The following is an 18,993-nucleotide window of genomic DNA, read 5'->3' on the forward strand; positions in this document are numbered from 1 at the left end:
CCCCCAGCAAAACACACCCTATCCACCAAGAGACAAAGTATTTAGTTAAATCGGTCTTGCTCCCTATGCCACCCAATTGGGTGAGACACTCCAACAGGGGTTGTCAGACACCACATACGGGAGAGATCCTACTGGCATAAAGTTGGTGCCCCTCGAGGTCAGAGGTCCCAGAAGAAGGAGCAGGCAGCCATCTTTGCTGCTCTCCAGCCTCCTTGAGTGACATCTCCAGGCATGGGAGTGAATCAGATGAATAGGGCCTGAAGTGAACCCCCAGCAAACTGCAGCAGCCCTACAGAAGAGGGACGAAACTATTGAAAGAAAAACAAACAAGCAGAAAGTGACAACAAGAGCATCAACAACAACAACAAAAAAAGGACTCCACAAAAACCCCATCCAAGGGTCAGCAGCCTCAAAGACCTAAACTAGACAAACTCATGAAGATGAGAAAGAGTCATCAAAAAAACATTGAAAACCCAAAAGCCCACAGTGCCTCTTCTTCAAATGATTGCAATGTCTCTCCATCAAGGGCACAGAACTGGACAGAGGACCAGATGGATGAATAGACAGAAGTAGGTTTCAGAAGACGGGTAATAAAAAAATTCCACTGAGCTAATGTAGCACGTGCTAACCCAATGCAAAGAAGCTAAGAACTTTAAATAAAAGGTTAGAGGAATTGCTAACTAGAATAACCAGTTTAGAGAGGAACATAAACGACCGGAGCTGAAAAACACAGTATGAGAACTTCATGAAACATACGCAAGTATCAATAGCTGAATCGACCATATGGAAGAAAGGATATCAGAGTTTGAGGACCACCTTACTGAAATAAGACATGCAGACAAGAATAGAGAAACAAGAATGGAAAGGAACGAACAAAGCCTCCAAGAAATATGGGACTTCATAAACACACTGAACCTACAATTGATTGGAGTACCAAAAGGTGACAGGGAGAATGGAAACAAGCTGCAAAACACACTTCAGGATATTATCCAGGAGAACTTCCCCAACCTAGAAAGACAGGCCAACATGCAAATTCAAGAAACACGGAGGACACAATTAAGATGCTCCACAAGAAGATCAACCCCAAGACACATAATCATTAGATTCACCGAGGTCGAAATGAAGGAAAAACTGTTAAGGGCAGCAAGAGAGAAAGGCCAGGTCACCTACAAAGGGAAGCCTATCAGACTAACAGTGGACCTCTCAGCAGAAACACTACAAGCCAGAAGAGATTGGGGGCCAATATTCAACATTCTTAAAGAAAAGAATTTTCAACCCAGAATTCCATATCCAGTCAAACTAAGCTTCATAAGCAAAGGAGAAATAAAATCCTTTCCAGACAAGCAAATGCTGAGGGATTTCATTACCACCAGGCCTGCCCTGCAAGAGCTCCTAAAAGAAGCACTAAATATGGAAAGGAAAAACTGGTATCAGCCACTACAAAAACACACCAAAATATAAGGACCACTGATACTATGAAGAAACTGCATCAACTAGTGTACAAAATAACCAAATGCCATCACGATGACAGAATTAAATTCACACATAAAGACACTAACCTTAAATGTAGATGGAGTAAATGCCCCAATTAAAAGACATAGATTGGAAAATTGGATAAGGAATCATGTGTGCTTTATTCAGGAGACCCATCTTATGTGCAAAGACATACACAGGCTCAAAATAAAGGAATAGAGGAATATTTACCAAGCAAATGGAAAGAAAAAAAAAAAAAGCAGGTGTTGCAATCCTAGTCTCTAACCAAACACTTTTTTTTTTTTTTGAGACGGAGTCTCGCTCTGTCACCCAAGCTGGAGTGCAGTGGCGCAATCTCGGCTCACTGCAAGCTCCGCCTCCTGGGTTCACACCATTCTCCCGCCTCAGCCTCCCAAGTAGCTGGGACTACAGGCGCCTGCCACCACGCCCGGCTAATTTTTTTTGTATTTTTAGTAGAGACGGGGGTTTCACCGTGGTCTCGATCTCCTGACCTCGTGATCCGCCCGCCTCTGCCTCCCAAAGTGCTGAGATTACAAGCGTGAGCCACCGCCCCCGGCCTAACCAAACACTTTTAAACTAACAAAGATCAAAACAGACAAAGAAGGGCATTACATAATGGTAAAGGGAACAATTCAACAAGAAGAGCTAACTATTCTAAATATATATACATCCAATACAGGAGTACCCAGATTCATAAAACAAGTTCTTAGAGACCAACAAAGAGACTTAGATTCCCACACAATAATAGTGGGAGACATTAACACCCCACTGTCAGTATTAGACAGATCAATGAGACAGAAAATTAACCAGGATATAAGAACTTGAACTCAGCTCTGGATAAAGTGGACCTAGTAGACGTCTGCAGAACTCTCTACTCCAAATCAATGGAATATACTTTCTTCTCAGGGTCACATGGCACTTATTATAAATATGACCACATAATTGGAAGTGAAACACTCTTCGGCAGATGCAAAAAAACTGAAATCATAACAAACAGTCTCTCAGACCACAGTGAAACCAAACAAGAACTCAAAATTAATAAACTCACTCAAAACCACACAATTCCATGGAAATTGAACAACCTGCTCTTGAATGACTCCTGGGTAAATAATGAAATTAAGGCAGAATCAGGAAGTTCTTTAAAACCAAAGAGAACAAGGCCGAGTGCGGTGGCTCAAGCCTGTAATCCCAGCACTTTGGGAGGCCGAGGCGGGCGGATCACGAGGTCAGGAGATCAAGACCATCCTGGCTAACACGGTGAAACCCCGTCTCTACTAAAAATACAAAAAATTAGCCGGGCGTGTTGGCGGGCACCTGTAGTCCCAGCTACTCGGGAGGCTGAGGCAGGAGAATGGCATGAACCCGGGAGGCAGAGCCTACAGTGAGCCGAGATCGCGCCACTGCACTCCAGCCTGGGGGACAGAGCAAGACTCCGTCGCAAAAAAAAAAAAAAAAAAAAACCAAAGAGAACAAAGAGACAACACATTAGAATCTCTGGGACACAGCTAAAGCAGTGGTTGGAGGGAAATGTATAGCATGAAATGCCCACATCAGAAAGCTAGAAAGATCTCAAATTGACACCCTAACATCATAATTAAAAGAGCTAAGGAGGCAAGAGCAAACGAATCCAAAAGTTAGCAGAAGACAAGATATAACTAAGATCAGAGAAGAACTGAAGGAGACAGAGACACGAAAAACCCTCCAAAAAAATCAATGAATCAAGCAGCAGCTTTTTTGAAAAAATTAACAAAATAGATAGACTGCTAGCTAGACTAATAAAGAAGCGAGCCAAGTGCATACTAGCGTCTTGTTTGTTGCCCATTGACTATACTTTTCACCTGAGGTGTGTGAGTTGGGGCCTTTTAAAAACTACTGAATTGTCTGAGCCTTGTCCAGGGAGAAGAGATAATTTTTCATTTCACCCACAGTCTGGTCTAATCGTAACCTAGTTAAAGATGGCCTTGTTTAAGAATCCCATTATTTATTTTTAGTTTTTAATATAAATTAACATGTGGGTCATCATATTTCTCCTTAAATGAGGAAATTTTAAGTCTTATTGATCTAACCTTTGAAGCTTTAAAAAAAGAAGAGAAAAAGGGTAGGGGTGGGAAACTGGCATACTGTGTGTATAGCACTGCCGATTGGCTAGGCCAGGCCACTGTGTCTCTGCTACAAATTAAAGAAATCCTAAAAGTTTTCTTTGGTCATAGAGTTCGGGAATGACAGAATTTTTCTTTACTGTGAAATGTATGTACAGAGTAGACCATCTCTAGCCTTGTGGTGAAAGAGGTACACTCAAATGTCTGAATAAAGCAAGTGACAAATGAAACAAAAATAATAATAAAGAAAGAAAGAAGCAAGAGAAGAAACAAATAGACACAATAAAAATAGATAAAGGGGATATGACCACTGACCCCACAGAAATACAAACTACCATCAGAGAATACTATAAACACCTCTACACAAATAAACTAGAAAAATCTAGAAGAAATGGGTAAATTCCTGGATGCACACACCCTGCCAAAACTAAGCCAGGAAAAAGTTAAATCCCCAAATAGATCAATAACAAGCTCTGAAATTGAGGCAGTAATTAATAGCCTACCAACCAAAAAAAGCCCAGGACCAGATGGATTCACAGCTGAATTCTACCAGAAAAACAAAGAGTAGTTGGTACCATTCCTTCCGAAACTATTCCAAAAAATTGAAAAGGAGGGACTCCTCCCGAACTCATTTTATGAAGCCATCATCATCCTGATACCAAAACTGGAAGGAGACACACACAAAAAAAGAAAACTTCAGGCCAATATCCCTGATGAACATCCACGTGAAAATCCTCAGTAAGATACTGGCAAACTGAATCCAGCAGCACATCAAAAAATTTATCCACCATGATCAAGTTGGTGATAAGATCACTAAGAAGGAAGTCTGGTTCAACATATGCAAATCGATAAACGTAATCCATTGCATAAACAGAACCAAAGACAAAAACCACATGATTATCTCAATAGATGCAGAAAAGGCCTTTGATAAAATTCAACATCCCTTCATGTTAAAAACTCAATAAACTAGGTATTGATGGAACATATCTCAAAATAATAAGAGCTATTTGTAGCACACCCACAGATAACATCATATTGAATGGGCAAAAGCTGGAAGCATTCCCACTGAAAACAGGTACAAGGCAAGGATACCCTCTCTCACCACTCCTATTCAACATAGTGTTGGAAGTTCTGGCCAGGGCAATCAGGCAAGAGAGAGAAATGAAGAGTATTCAAATAGGAAGAGAGGAAGTCAAGTTGTTTGTAGATGACATGGTTTTAGATTTAGAAAACCCCATCGGGTTGGGCGCGGTGGCTGAAGTCTGTAATCCCAGCACCTTGGGAGGCTGAGGCGGGCGGATTACAAGGTCAGGAGATCCAGACCATCCTGGCTACCACGGTGAAACCCCGTCGCTACTAAAAATACAAAAAATTAGCCGGGCCTGGTGGTGGGCGCCTGTAGTCCCAGATACTCAGGAGGCTGAGGCAGGAGAATGGCGTGAACCCGGGAGGCGGAGCTTGCAGTGAGCCCAGATCGTGCTTCTGCACTCCAGCCTGGGCGACAGGGCGAGACTCCGTCTCAAAAAAAAAAAAAAAAAGAAAGAAAACCGCATCATCTCAGCCCAAAAACTTCTTGAACTGATAAACAACTTCAGCAAAGTCTCAGGATACAAAATCAATGTGCAAAAATCACAAGCATTCCTATACACCAACAATATACAAGCAGAGAGCCAAATCATGAATGAACTCCCATTCACAATTGCTACAAAGAGAATATAATGCCTAGGAATACAGCTAACCAAGGGATGTGAAGGACCTCTTCAAGGAGAAGTACAAACCACTGCTCAAGGAAATAAGAGAGGAGACAAACAAATGGAAAAACATTCCACCCTCATGGATAGGAAGAATCATCGTGAAAATGGCCCTAATGCCCGAAGTAATTTACAGTTTCATGTTATTCCCATCAAACTACCATTGACATTCTTCACAGAATTAGAAAAAACTACTTTAAATTTCATGTGGAATCAAAGAAGACCTCGTATAGCCAAGACAATCCCAAGCAGAAAGAAGAAAGCTGGAGACATCACGCTACCTGACTCCAAACTATACTACAAGACTACAGTAACCAAAACACCATGGTACTGGTACAAGTATCAAAACAGATTTATAGACCAATGGAACAGAACAGAGACCTCAGAAATAATACCACACATCTACAACCATCTGATCTTTGACAAACCTCATAAAAACAAGCAATGGGGAAAGGATCTCCTATTCAGTAAATGGTGCTGGGAAAACTGGCTAGCCATATGCAGAAAACTGAAACTGGACCCTTTCCTTACACCTTATACAAAAATTAACTCAAGATGGATTAAAGACTTAAATGTAAAACCCAAAACCATAGAAACCCTAGAAGAAAACCTAGGCAATACCATTCAGGACATAGGTATGGGCAAAGACTTCATGATAAAAGTGCCAAAAGCAATTGCCACAAAAGCCACAATTGACAAATTGGATCTAATTAAAGCAAAGAGCTTCTGCACAGCAAAAGAAACTATCATCAGAGTGAATAGGCAACCTACAGGAGAAGATTTTTGCAATCTACCCATCTGACAAAGGTATAATATCCAGAATTTACAAGGAAGTTAAACATATTTACAAGAAAAAAAAACAAACAACCCCATCAAAAAGTGGGCAAAGGACATGAAAAGACAATTCTCAAAAGAAGACATTTACATGGCCAACGAGCATATGAAAAAAAGCTCAACATCACTGATCATCAGAGAAATGCAAATCAAAACCACAATAAGATACCATCTCACGCCAGTCAGAATGGCAATTATTAAAAACTCAAGAAGCAATAGATGCTGGCAAGGCTGTGGAGAATTAGGAAATTTTTTACACTGTTGGTGGGAATGTAAACTAGTTCAACCATTGTGGAAGACAGTACAGTGATTCCTTAAGGATCTAGAACCAGAAATACCATTTGACCCAGCAATCTTATTATTGGGTACATACCCAAAGGATTATAAATCATTTTACTATAAAGACACATGCACATGTATGTTTATTGCAGCACTATTTACAATAGCAAAGACTTGGAACCAACCCAAATGCCCATCAGTGATAGACTGGATAAAGAAAATGTGGCACATATGCACCATGGAATACTGTGTAGCCATAAAAAGGAATGAGATCATGTCCTTTGCAGGGACATGGATGAAACTGGAAGACATCATCCTCAGCAAACTAACACAGGAACAGAAAACCAAACACCACATGTTCTCACTCATAAGTGGGAGTTAAGCATTGAGAGCACGTGGACACAGAGAGGGGAACAACACACACCAGGGGCTGTTGGGGGGTAGGGGGGTGAGGGGAGGGAACTTAGAGGACAGGTCAATAGGTGCAGCAAACCACCATGGCACACGTATGCCTATGTAACAAATCTGCACGTTCTGCACAGGTATCCAGTTTTTTATTTATTTATTTTTATTTTTTTTATTTTTTTTTGAGATGGAGTCTCTCTGTTGCCCAGGCTGGAGTGCCGTGGCGTGATCTCGGCTCACTGCAAGCTCTGCCTCCCGGGTTCACGCCATTCTCCTGCCTCAGCCTCCTGAGTAGCTGGGACTACAGGCGCCCACTACCACACCCCGCTAATTTTTTCCATTTTTTAGTAGAGACGGGGTTTCACCGTGTTAGCCAGGATGGTCTCAATCTCCTGACCTTGTGATCCAGCTGCCTCGGCCTCCCAAAGTGCTGGGATTACAGATGTGAGCCACCGCACCCAGCCTTTATTGTTTTTTAGAAGAAGTAAAGAAAAAAAAAAAAGAAATTTCGGATTGAAGAGTTCACCACATCACATATAAAGTTCTCCTTGATTTGGGCATTCATGGAGCCAGAAACCATAATCACACAGGTATGCCTGGGCTTTATGTCTATGAAGACTTTCCCAACCCTCTTCTGGCACCAATCAAAACTTAGTTCTCTCTGACTGTGTCAGTCACTATTCTGATTTTACACAAATCAACCAGTTTACACAACAATCACTCAACTTAAGAGTAACCTTTAACAAAACTCATGTTGTATTAATAAGAAGGTAACTTTTGACAAAGCACTTTGGTGATTTCTATCAAATGTAAACATGCATATATTTTTGACCCAGAAATTCATCTATTGAAATTCATCTTACTGATGTCCATACATAAGAGTATACTGAGCTGGGCACGGTAGCTCATGCCTGTAATCCCAGCACTCTGGGAGGCCGAGGTGGGCAGATCACCTGAGGTCAGGAGTTCGAGACCAGCCTGGCCAACATGGTGAAACCCCATTGCTACTAAAAATACAAAAATTAGCCAGGTGTGGTGGCACGTGCCTGTAATCTGAACTACTCGGGAGGCTGAGGCAGGAGAATCACTTGAACCCGGGAGGCAGAGGTTGCTGTGAGCCGAGATCACCCCACTGCACTATAGCCTGGGCAACATTTTGTCTTTGAGTGAGACTGTGAGACTTTGTCTCAAAAAAAAAAAAAAAAAAAGTACACTAATGTAGAGGCAAGGATGTTCCCTGGAGCTCTGTTCGTAATGACAATAATCAAAATAGAAATAAACTAGATGTCCGTTAGTGGGGAATTGTTTACTCAAACTATGGAATTTCAAAACAATACACACCATGACACTACTAGAAAAGAATAAGGTGAAGCTGGATATGATGACAAGGAATGATCTCAAAGGAGTATTACTAAATTGAAAACACAAATAGCCTAATATTTAATGTAATATTTTTACATACATTGTACTAAATATGTGTGTGTGTCTAGATGTGGACGTGGATATAGATGTAGCTGTACATGTAGATCTAGAAAAAAGGCTAAGAACATAGATATGGCTACAGATATAGATGCATATGTTCACACTGATACAGAGATGAGATGATGATAGAGATGAAGACACAGATTATCCTCATTTTCCAGAATTCTGAAAATTAGTATGTCCCAGTACTTAGACCTCGTACTTTTTTGCATCTCTTCTCTCCTCACATTCTCACCATTAGTTAGATCACTTAGACTCTTGACTTTAAATACAATTATATGCTGACAATGGCAAAACGGATGCCTCAGACTGGTAGTCAACCCTGAATCCTGTTCAGTTGTTAATTGAAGAATATTGAGTCAAAGTAATAAAAAATTTCCTGGTAAATAATCATCCAGGCCTTTATCAAGTTGAACTTCATATGTCTCATCATATATTTCACATAGTCTCTTAATAAGCATAATAAAATTAAAATGTTCAACATTAAACTCCTGGTTATTCTCACACCAACCTCTCCTCCCCTGTATTTCCTTATCTCATTAAGTGGAATTGCTATTCTTCCAGTCACTCAGGCAAACAGTGCATGTTTCATATTTGATTTCTGTTTTACTCTTGCCCTGCCTCCTACACTACATAGGGCCAATTATAATTAATAACACATGAATATATTTGCTTTCACTATACATGTTGAGATTTATTTATATTGTTTTAAATTCTAAAATATTAGTGATGGGCATTTGGCCTGATAACTAAACACAGAGGGAAATATCTCTGACTAATATATGATTTCATGGGTACATAATTTTCATCCACCTCAAATCTTTTATTGCTTAAGGCAACATTAGTAGCAATTCTAGTTCAACAGTTCCATGTCACACAAACCTGAGGATGTTTTTCTCAAAAACTGGAGTGGCAGGTGATCTTTAGGTTGTGTAAAAATGTTTGTTCCTGTTCCCATATATAACGAAAAAATATAGAGGGATAAGGGCTTAGCTCCTATTGAGTCTGATTCCCATGTGCTCTAATGTGCATCCATTTCTAAGTCAGACTCCTCTGGAAAAAATATTAACTTTTCCAGGCCAAAGCAATACATAAAACTAAGCATGAAGATATAAAGAAAAAATCTGATTGAAATGTCATCACTCAGGTGTTTAATCAATTTGTGTATGGACCCGCAAGAAAGCCCATCAGAGTATTCTCTACTCTCTCTCTCTCCCTCAGAGACAGACACTTACGTATATGTATTTTCTTCATGTACAAAAGAGATGAGCTATGAACAACCTCTTAAGAAATGTCGGCCGGGCGCCGTGGCTCATGCCTATAATCCCAGCCGAAGAAGGCGGATCACGAGGTCAGGAGATCGAGACAATCCTGGCCAACATGGTGAAACCCCGTCTCTACTGAAAATACAAAAAAATTAGCCGGGCTTGGTGGCGGGCGCCTGTAGTCCCAGCTACTCAGGAGGCTGAGGCAGGAGAATGGCCTGAAGCCGGGAGGCGGAGCTTGCAGTGACACTGCACTCCAGCCTGGGCGACGGAGAGAGACTCAGTCTCAAAAAAACAAAAACAAAAACAAAAACAAAAAAAAACAAAAGAAATGTCATCACTTTCACGTAAAGACCTACTAAGCAGAAATAAATGTCACCAATAAGTAAAATCCCACCAATACCATCAAAATGAGTGTACTACTTTGGACCACATAACCACAAACAGCAAGCTAGTTCTAAGCAAGTAATTATACAGGCAGCTGAAGTAGAAAGTCAGAAGGCGGGAGGATAGAAGAAGTATTTCCAGAAATCACTGCAACGAAGCTTCCAAAAACATCAAGTGGCCAGTTGAAGAACCCGGCAGCTGCACACCTATTAGCCATTTTCATGTAAATTATGAAACCAGCGAGCAAGTCAAAAATAGTGACAAACACTTAAGCTAGAGTTATAGTCACTAATCAAAGGCTTGCCTTCACCTGTGCTCAGTGGGAACTGTGCTTTATTCTTTTATTGGCCTTTACTTTCAAGCTAACAGAACACAATTAACCAAGAAGAAGCGCAATTAACCAAGAAAAGTCATCCAACAATAAGTTATTCAGGAAAATGCCATGCCAATGTATTTCATTCTTGGCTCTCTCTATAGCAGATGATTTCATAGCCTTTTTATTAAGAAGAATAAGGATATACAACACTCCTCTTTCTTTCTCTCCACATTCCTCCCTCTCCTAATGCTGCTATGAAACCTCTTTGAATTTATTTTCTGATTTCTGTCCCTCTGCTAACCAATTAAGTGTGGATAAAACTCACGCATAGTCAGTGTGTCCCTTATACATGTAGAATAAGATCTGAACTGCTCCTCCTAGAATTCAAAGTCTTTCACAAATCAGCCACTTTGGGTCTCTTCACTAATCTCCCATCATCATGAATGGCTGCATGAAGATGAAATAACCCAGGGAACTGTAGGGACAAACAAAAGGGTGTTTTCAAGTGAATAGTGGGGCAGGTCTTTCATGCATCCTGAATATACCTCAAAATATCAGAAAGATGCTTCATGAGATGCAGTGCATGAATTTTAAAACCTTGTCATTTCAGTTACTAATTTTTAGCAGAAACGTGATTAAGAAAAACCCTAGACAGCCCTAACTCCCAGGCCTTCAGGAAACAGCTATATTTCCTGCTCACCAGTATGACATTTGTAACAAAACAGAATATGTTGGAATCAAAAGCTACTCTTTAATCACTCTCTATTTGATTTAAAACATATTCTTCACCAAAGAACTCAAACTCACTTCTTAATCTTCATCACTTTAAAAATGTAAGATAACAGCTTTTCATCAATAGCATTCATTTTATCTATATTCTTGCCATAGTTCCCTTGAGATGTCTCACATTTCTTTTATTAAGACCCTCCTAGGCCTTTCTGTAATATGCAATAAGGGTATATTTACATCACACTCCCACTGCACAAATCAGTACAACATAAGTAAATTATTCCAAAAACTTTCTCAGAGTCTGGCTCCTTGGCTAAAAACCATGTGTATCACAGTTTTTACAAAAACACATACCACTTCCTCAATAGAATAGGGTGGCTCCATCTGTGTGATTCTATTCAACTATTGTACAGCATGGGAACACATATTTATGAATCATTTGTCCAACAGACCTCATTGGATCCCTAACACCTGCTGTGTAAAACATATCTTCAGGCATATGATGAAAATATTTCAAAACTCATGAGAAGCCAAAATAAAGCAGCTCTTTCTAAGTTTGACATCATAAAATAATAAGTTTAATTAAAATATATTTCTGAGCCGGACTTGAAAGAAAGCAAATATCACTTTTAAAAGATGATGACAAAGAGACCTTAAGAAGACTAAAAGGGGTAACTATGAGTGATACTCAGGCCTCAAAGCAATCCCAATCATCTGCCTGCTGCAGAGTAACTATTCTAGTCAAGCATCCTCTTTCTTCTGACATCTGCCTTCCCATTCATTTTCAAACCCATGCTTATATGTTTAAGGAATTCTTGCCTCTTTTGTCTTTGTCTTTGCACTCCCTTCAATTGACTGTTTATTCTAAAAGTGATTCAAAATGTACATAACAGTGAAGGTTAGTGCTGATACCAAAAAAAAAAAAAGAAATGTTAAAATCCTAGTCTCATGCTATTTTCGTTATGAGTAGGTGGCTGGTCCAAATAGCGTCTATCCACACAACTGTCTTGCGACCCGAGTTGCTTTGGTTCATTCACATCTCCTGCTTTTCTCTCTGTAGCATTATCCACTCAACACTGAAATAGCTAATCATTTCACAGACAGCTATCTGACTGATTTGTAGATAGCGTACTAAACAACTGAGTTGCCTGCTATTTCCCCCTGCATTTTCCCCTGCATTGATCAAATAATCCTGAATCACTGTGCCACAGCCTTCTTTCTCACCTATTGACTTCATACTCATTTTTCTTCTCTACAGACTCTATTTCATTTCCTCTTTATCTGACTTGGCCTCATTTTTACTTTATCATAGGTAGTAAGTCAATTTCTAGTCTCAGGGTTATCAGTAAAGATTATCAGAATGGACATCTGTCCTCCACAGCAAAAGAAAAAAAAAGTGCTTGATGACTAGATGTATGGGGAATTACACACATGCATGCACACACATGTGTGTGAGCACACGCACACACACATGTGCAAGTACACTCCCACCTAAACAAATCTGTCAGCTGTCATTCTGGGCCCTTGCTAGCATTTCACTTTGAATGCCAAGTGGCCTCCAGGTAAAAGAGTACAAGCAGAAAAACAGGGGAAAGTAATAAGTAAGTTCTTCTGACAAGGGAGCTTTTATCACCAACATTAAATACACAGAATAATCCAATCTTAATTCCTCTTACTCTCTACAGAGAGGACACTTTAAAACATTTAAACCTGTCAGTCAGAATATTATATTTTCTTTGAAGGGAGAAAAAGAAAAAAAGAGAATTAGCTCACCTTTGTTATTTGGGATTTAAAGTAATTTCAAACTGCAAAAGTTCTATAAAAGGGTTTACTGCAGATGTTTGAAATGGAAACAGAATGACATGATACTCCAGTCTTGGGAATGGTAAATGTTTATATGTAGCCCATGACTGCATTCCCATAATGATAAAAGTTCAGTGGTAATTGAAATGAGAGATTATGTTGCTATTTCCTGTACTGGGAATTAATGTTAATATCCCTATGAATTATCTAAAAGAGGCATTACCATATGAAATTCACAAGTTTGAAAATGAAACAGCTATTTTTGAAAGTAAAATCCCATGCACATGGAGATACTCTAATGCAGTGATGATTTCATCTGAGGATAATTTTGCCCTCAGGGGATATTTGGCAATATCTAGAGACATTTTGGTCATTACAATTCGGTGGATACTACTAGCATCTAGTGGGGACAGGGATGCTGGTGACTATTCCTGGCCCCACTTACCATGAATAAGAAAGTCTCCATCCCTGCAACAAAGAATTACCAGCCACAAATGTCAGTTGTGCCAAGATTCAAGAGCTCTGCTATACTAAGACAGCATCCAAGGCCCAAGGAGGTACTTTCATTTCAAAATGAACAAAGGTAGTAAGATAAAATAAAAAGCCCACAAGACTGTTTACAGTAAGGTGAGTTCTGAGATACCAATTGTTACTTAGGAAAGAACAATATCCTGGAACTTTAGAGCTGGAAGGAACAGAACAGACTATCTAATCCAAACTTTACTTTTCAGAGCTTGGCACCAATGAGGAGGTATGCTGTGTGCTTCCCTGCAGCCTGCAAACTCCTGGCTGACATTGGGGCATAGGGAAGAACAGTGGGTGGACTTGATTTTGTAGTGGTAGACACAGTCCTAGAATCTCATGGAGCTATTAAGAACTGTTGTCTGAAATGGTCACTTTAAAAAGATCAGGGTGGTTCAATCTGGATGGCAAAGAGTAAGAAGGAATATCACTGAGGTTTATAGCATAATTAAGGAAAACAGGTAAATATATATTTCTACATCGAATGTTACCGTGTTATCAAAATACCAAGGATTTGATCTAGGTCCTGTTGCTCACCACACAGAAAGCCAATCACCAAGACAGCAAGTATTACCAGGGTGCTACATCCAAAGAGACAGGAGATTAGTCTTAAACCCATCTCCTCAACTGACTAAAATTAGGAGCTTAATGATATAGCAGGGAAGAAATGTAACCATGTGTGGGAAAACATGAGTTAGAGAATGGTAAGGAAAGGGAGTTGATCAACAGGAAGCAGGTGGTCAGTTAGGCAATAAGGACAGGTAAGAGGTCTGGCGTCTCAATGTCCAAGTGCAGTGATCTGGTAAGTTTCAGTTCCTTGATACTATCTGGGAAGTCTGATGGTTGGTTTTCTGAGAAAGGAACTCAGATAAGACAAATGTAACTTTTTCAAGTTTTAAGGTTGGGAGGACCAATTTCTATGATTATTCAAAAGAAAACACAAATGTCAGTTCTATTGGACACTTGGGCCAGATTCAACTGTATAAGCATTAAGATAAACCCTTGGAACTTGAAAGTAATGAATTTGTGGAAAAATAGCCCACATATCTTTCATACATTTACTAAATTTATGAAATTTGACACTCTTGAGAGGAGATTTAGATTTTAAAAATTAATAGCTTCCAAAGATGTTATACAAATTTATGGGCAAGAAAGTCATGGCAAGACAAAAAAACAAACAAACAAAAAACCTCAAGTGATTTGGAAATTGTACTAGACAGAGTTGTGCTGACTCTGGCTGTATAAGCCAAAATAGAGTCTACTAAGAGGATGCCATGTGGTTCACAGAAATATTCGAAAGAATGAAGAACCAGGCTAAAAACTATATTCTGGAAACAGCACAAAACCATGCTCCAACACGGAATGGATAAGAATGCTAGCCCAACACTGATCAGCTCTGCTGCCACTTTTACACTGAGAGCACTGCTATTGTGGCCAGAGATAAGGCATGACAACTGAGACTGTACACTGACTTAAAGGAGCAGCTCCTTGTGCAGTGGCATGTACCTGTAGTCCCAGCACTTAGGGATGCCAAGGTGGGAGGATTACTTGAGGCCAGGAGGTCAAGACCACCCTTTGTAACATAGTGAGACCCCGTGTTCACAGCTACTCAGGAGGCTGAGGCAGGAGGATCACTTGAGGCCAGCAGTTCAAGGCAACCCTGGGCAATATGACAAGACTTCATATATATATTTTTTTTTTTTTTTAAAAGGAGCAAAAGCTGCTTCTCACTGACAACACTTGCTCACCACAGATTGCAGCCAACTCTGTGCTTTATTATCCCCACTCTGGGTCCCAGGCTGATAGAAGCCAGTATCTGGGTTCTACTGTTCTAATTTTACTGTTCACTGAGGCAGAAGGCAAGAATTCCAAAGGGTCTCACACCAGTTATTGAACACTCTGAGCCAGAAATAACACCATCACTTTCACTCTCAATCTATTAGTCAGTACTAGTCACCTGTCTCCACCCAACAACAAAGAGGCCAGGAAGCATAATCCTGGCCCCTTTGTGTCTCAAAGGCAGAACACTAATGAACCCAACAACTACCTCTACTGCCACTCTGATGTCACTCGGCCTCTGGAAGCCCATTCCGCCCACACCACTACTCCCACCACCAAAGAGCAAGTGTGAACTCTCCCTCTGTTCTTGTGACGCTCTTAGTCTGTCACAGGTGGATCTGTTTGACAGGTCAAATGTCTGTGCTGCAGCATTTTCAGCTCCCAGAAGCTAAGAAGCCCCTTCGAGTCTCCTAAAGTGCAGCCATTCCTAATCATAAAAATGCCACAAAAATTTAGATGCTAGATGTCCAAAAATATAATAAATTCCTACCTAGGAAAGTAACTTTAGAGACATTCATGTTCTCACCACTTATGTCCCTTCAAGATACTGCTTAAGTATTGTCTTGATAGGTCAGATCAGTAAGTCCTAGCCTATTCTCCTGGATTCCCAATCAAAGGTGCCCAGCACAGCAGTGATATGGAGAAAATAAAGTGCATTAGAAGGAAGCATCGGCTTTAAAAACACCAAGAAGAATACAGGAATAGAGTGCCTAAAGTGACTGTGTCAAATTGATATGGGGTCTCCTAAGAGCAGAGCACAAGAGAGAGGGCTCAGAGCAAAGATGAGAAAATTGTAAAAGGCCAGTTTATATTTGCGGAAATGATCTTTGCAATAGCCAGAGGCAATCTGCAACTGGCACCTTGGTGCTGGTCAGGAATATTGAAAGCTGCCCAGAGGCTGAGCTAAATTGTACTCTTGACACGCCCAGAAGCAGCCATTCCTGTCATCAATCTAGATGATTTTATCCTCTCTGACTACAGGTTTGGTTGTTTTTTTTTTTTTTTTTCCATTCCTTTTCTTGACTTTCTCCACTTTTGTAATAGAAAAAGGAGTGCAAAAATGAGATGAAAGCTGAAATTTTTGAAAGTATATTAGATTAGCTCAAGAAATAAATTACATATGGTCAAATACTTCCTATTACCTAAGTGTGAGTGTATTTTGTCTTTGAAGTTTTTTGCTGAAAGGGGCTCTTCTAATTACAGAACTTCCTAACAGTAATAAGTTATATTTTATTTTATGAAACTTTCATAAGTACATATACTATAACTAACTGACATGACTGTAGTTATCCCTCTTATGCAAATATGGAATTAATAGTCTTTTTAAACCATGAACTCCTTTCCATTGATATAATTTTTGTCTTATATATACCAGTATGTACATTAGAAAAATCTTACACACCTGGAATATTTTCAATTCACTTAGTTAAAGAAAGTTTTGAGAGTCATTTGTTATTTTAAAATGAAGTGTCTGTACTTATAAAAGAGGTAATTTAAATTAGAAAAAAAAGTACTTGTTTCCTACTGTGGAGGTATGCTTTCTTTTCAATTTAAGCATATGTATACATATGCTTCCAAACTTATATATGTGTGTGTGTTTGCTTATATGTATATGTATGGATGCATGTGTCATGCAGCTACATTGGTAAAAATATATATGTATATATACATGTATAAATATTTGTAATTTTACCTCATATGAATTATATTAGTCCATTTTCACGCTGCTGATAAAGACATACCCAAGACAGGACAATTTACAAAAGAAAAAGGTTTAATGTACTTACAGTTCCCCATGGCTGGGGAAGCCTCAAAATCATGGCAGAAGGCAAGGAGGAACAAGTCACATCTTACATGGATGGCAGCAGGCAAAGAGAGAGATTGGGCAGGGAAACTCCCCCTTACGATATCATCAGATCTCGTGGGACTTATTCACTATCACAAGAACAGCATGGGAAAGACCTGCCTCCATTACTCAATTACCTCCCGCTGGGTCCCTCCCACAACACAAGGGAACTCAAGATGAGATTTGGGTGGGGACACAGCCAAACTATATCATGGATTTACAATGCATTACTTTTATATGAGATCTGGGTGGCCATGTGCAACACCCAAATCCTTCCTATGGGTCTGAGGCACTCATTTCCTCAAATGCTAGGAGAGGTGGCAGGTGGTACTCTCACCTGAGGCACTCTCAAAGAACTGCTCGCAAAGAGAGCTAGCTCACCAAAGTCACACCCCTTCCTCTCCTGTCACAACCCTTCACTGATGACTGTTCAAGACAAAGGTGTAAAGGTCCAGTCAGCTTACTTCAGTTCAAGACAATTCTGAAGGATCAATCCAGCTCCAGAGCTCCATGTAGGGTCTGCTGAGACTTTCTTTGTAACCACATCACATCTTCATCACATCTTAAGTCTCCTCTCATCCCAACCCTACTTCCTCTGCTTTCCCTCTTGTGTTGACTTCCAAGTCACCCCTCTTCCTGCACATCTTCAAAATCCCTTTCCTGGGAGCCTGAACTAAGACAAAATAAGTATTTTTGCATATTATTATAAACTTTTCACTGGGCAAGTTACTCAACTTCCTCATGTTTTAGTTTGCTCACCTATAAAATGAAGAAAAATAAAAGTGCCTATCTTACAGAATTACTCTTATAATGAAAGTGATAATACTAAAGATCTTAAAATAGCATGCAGCATGAAATAACAGTACTCGATAAAATATTAAATATTATTATCATTTTGATGGGAGTTTAAATATGTTTCAAATGAATAAGCCATATTATACTTAATCAACATATTTAGATATTTAGATAAACCCTATTTTGATATACATTCAATTATACCTTTTTTGTGAATAATCATTTTTCACATTTGAAATCATTTTGTAGAAAATATTTATAGAGGTAAAATTAATGAGTTAAAGGTTATACATATTTTTAAATAATATCTATTTTATAATTATAAAGCTAATAAATATCCATTATAGAAATGTTTTAAAGTACAAAAAAGTGGGAATAAAGAAAAAAACTAATATTCTATAATTTTTTGATATTTAAATTGTAAAGATTTGCTACAGTGTACCTCTATATACTGATAAGATATGACTATCAACTTATTTTGTTAATGATAGAAGCAAGCTAGATAAAATTGTATATTGAACGTATAAGTGTCTTTATTTTTTAAGAGGTTACAGTTTGCAGACTCAAGCTTGTATATACATAGATATCTCTGGAATTATTTATAAGGAAGAGATAACCATAATTCCTTCTAGGGAAAGAGACTTACTTTTTACTATATACTGTATTAAATTATTTTTTGAATACTATAATGTGCTCGTATTAACCTTTTAAAGTCAAAAAACAATTTTAAACCATTTTATGAAGTTAGACTCGGGGAAAATTTGGTAAAACAGAAAATAAATTTTTTTTTTGATATTACATTGCAACCAAAAACTCATGGGAACACTAACATTCCTGAATTCTTGCCAGCATCCAGTATTTATAAGTTATCAATATTTGCTAATTTTATAGACAAAATGATATTTCATTAACATTTTAATTACTTTTTTAAAATAGTATAATTAAACAATTTTAAACATACATGCTAAGCAATTATATTTAATATATTATTTGGATAGGACTTCTGGCTATGGTAACATGAAGTGGCCAGTGAATCCTCCCCACAAATAAAATAAAAAAAAATAAAACTGGGCAATATTTTCAAAAACAACCTTTTTAGAAACTTCTGAAAAGTGATCAAACAACAAACAGAGATGCTTATTCGTCA

Source organism: Symphalangus syndactylus, chromosome 11, assembly GCF_028878055.3.
Source record: "Symphalangus syndactylus isolate Jambi chromosome 11, NHGRI_mSymSyn1-v2.1_pri, whole genome shotgun sequence".
Taxonomy (NCBI): domain Eukaryota; kingdom Metazoa; phylum Chordata; class Mammalia; order Primates; family Hylobatidae; genus Symphalangus; species Symphalangus syndactylus.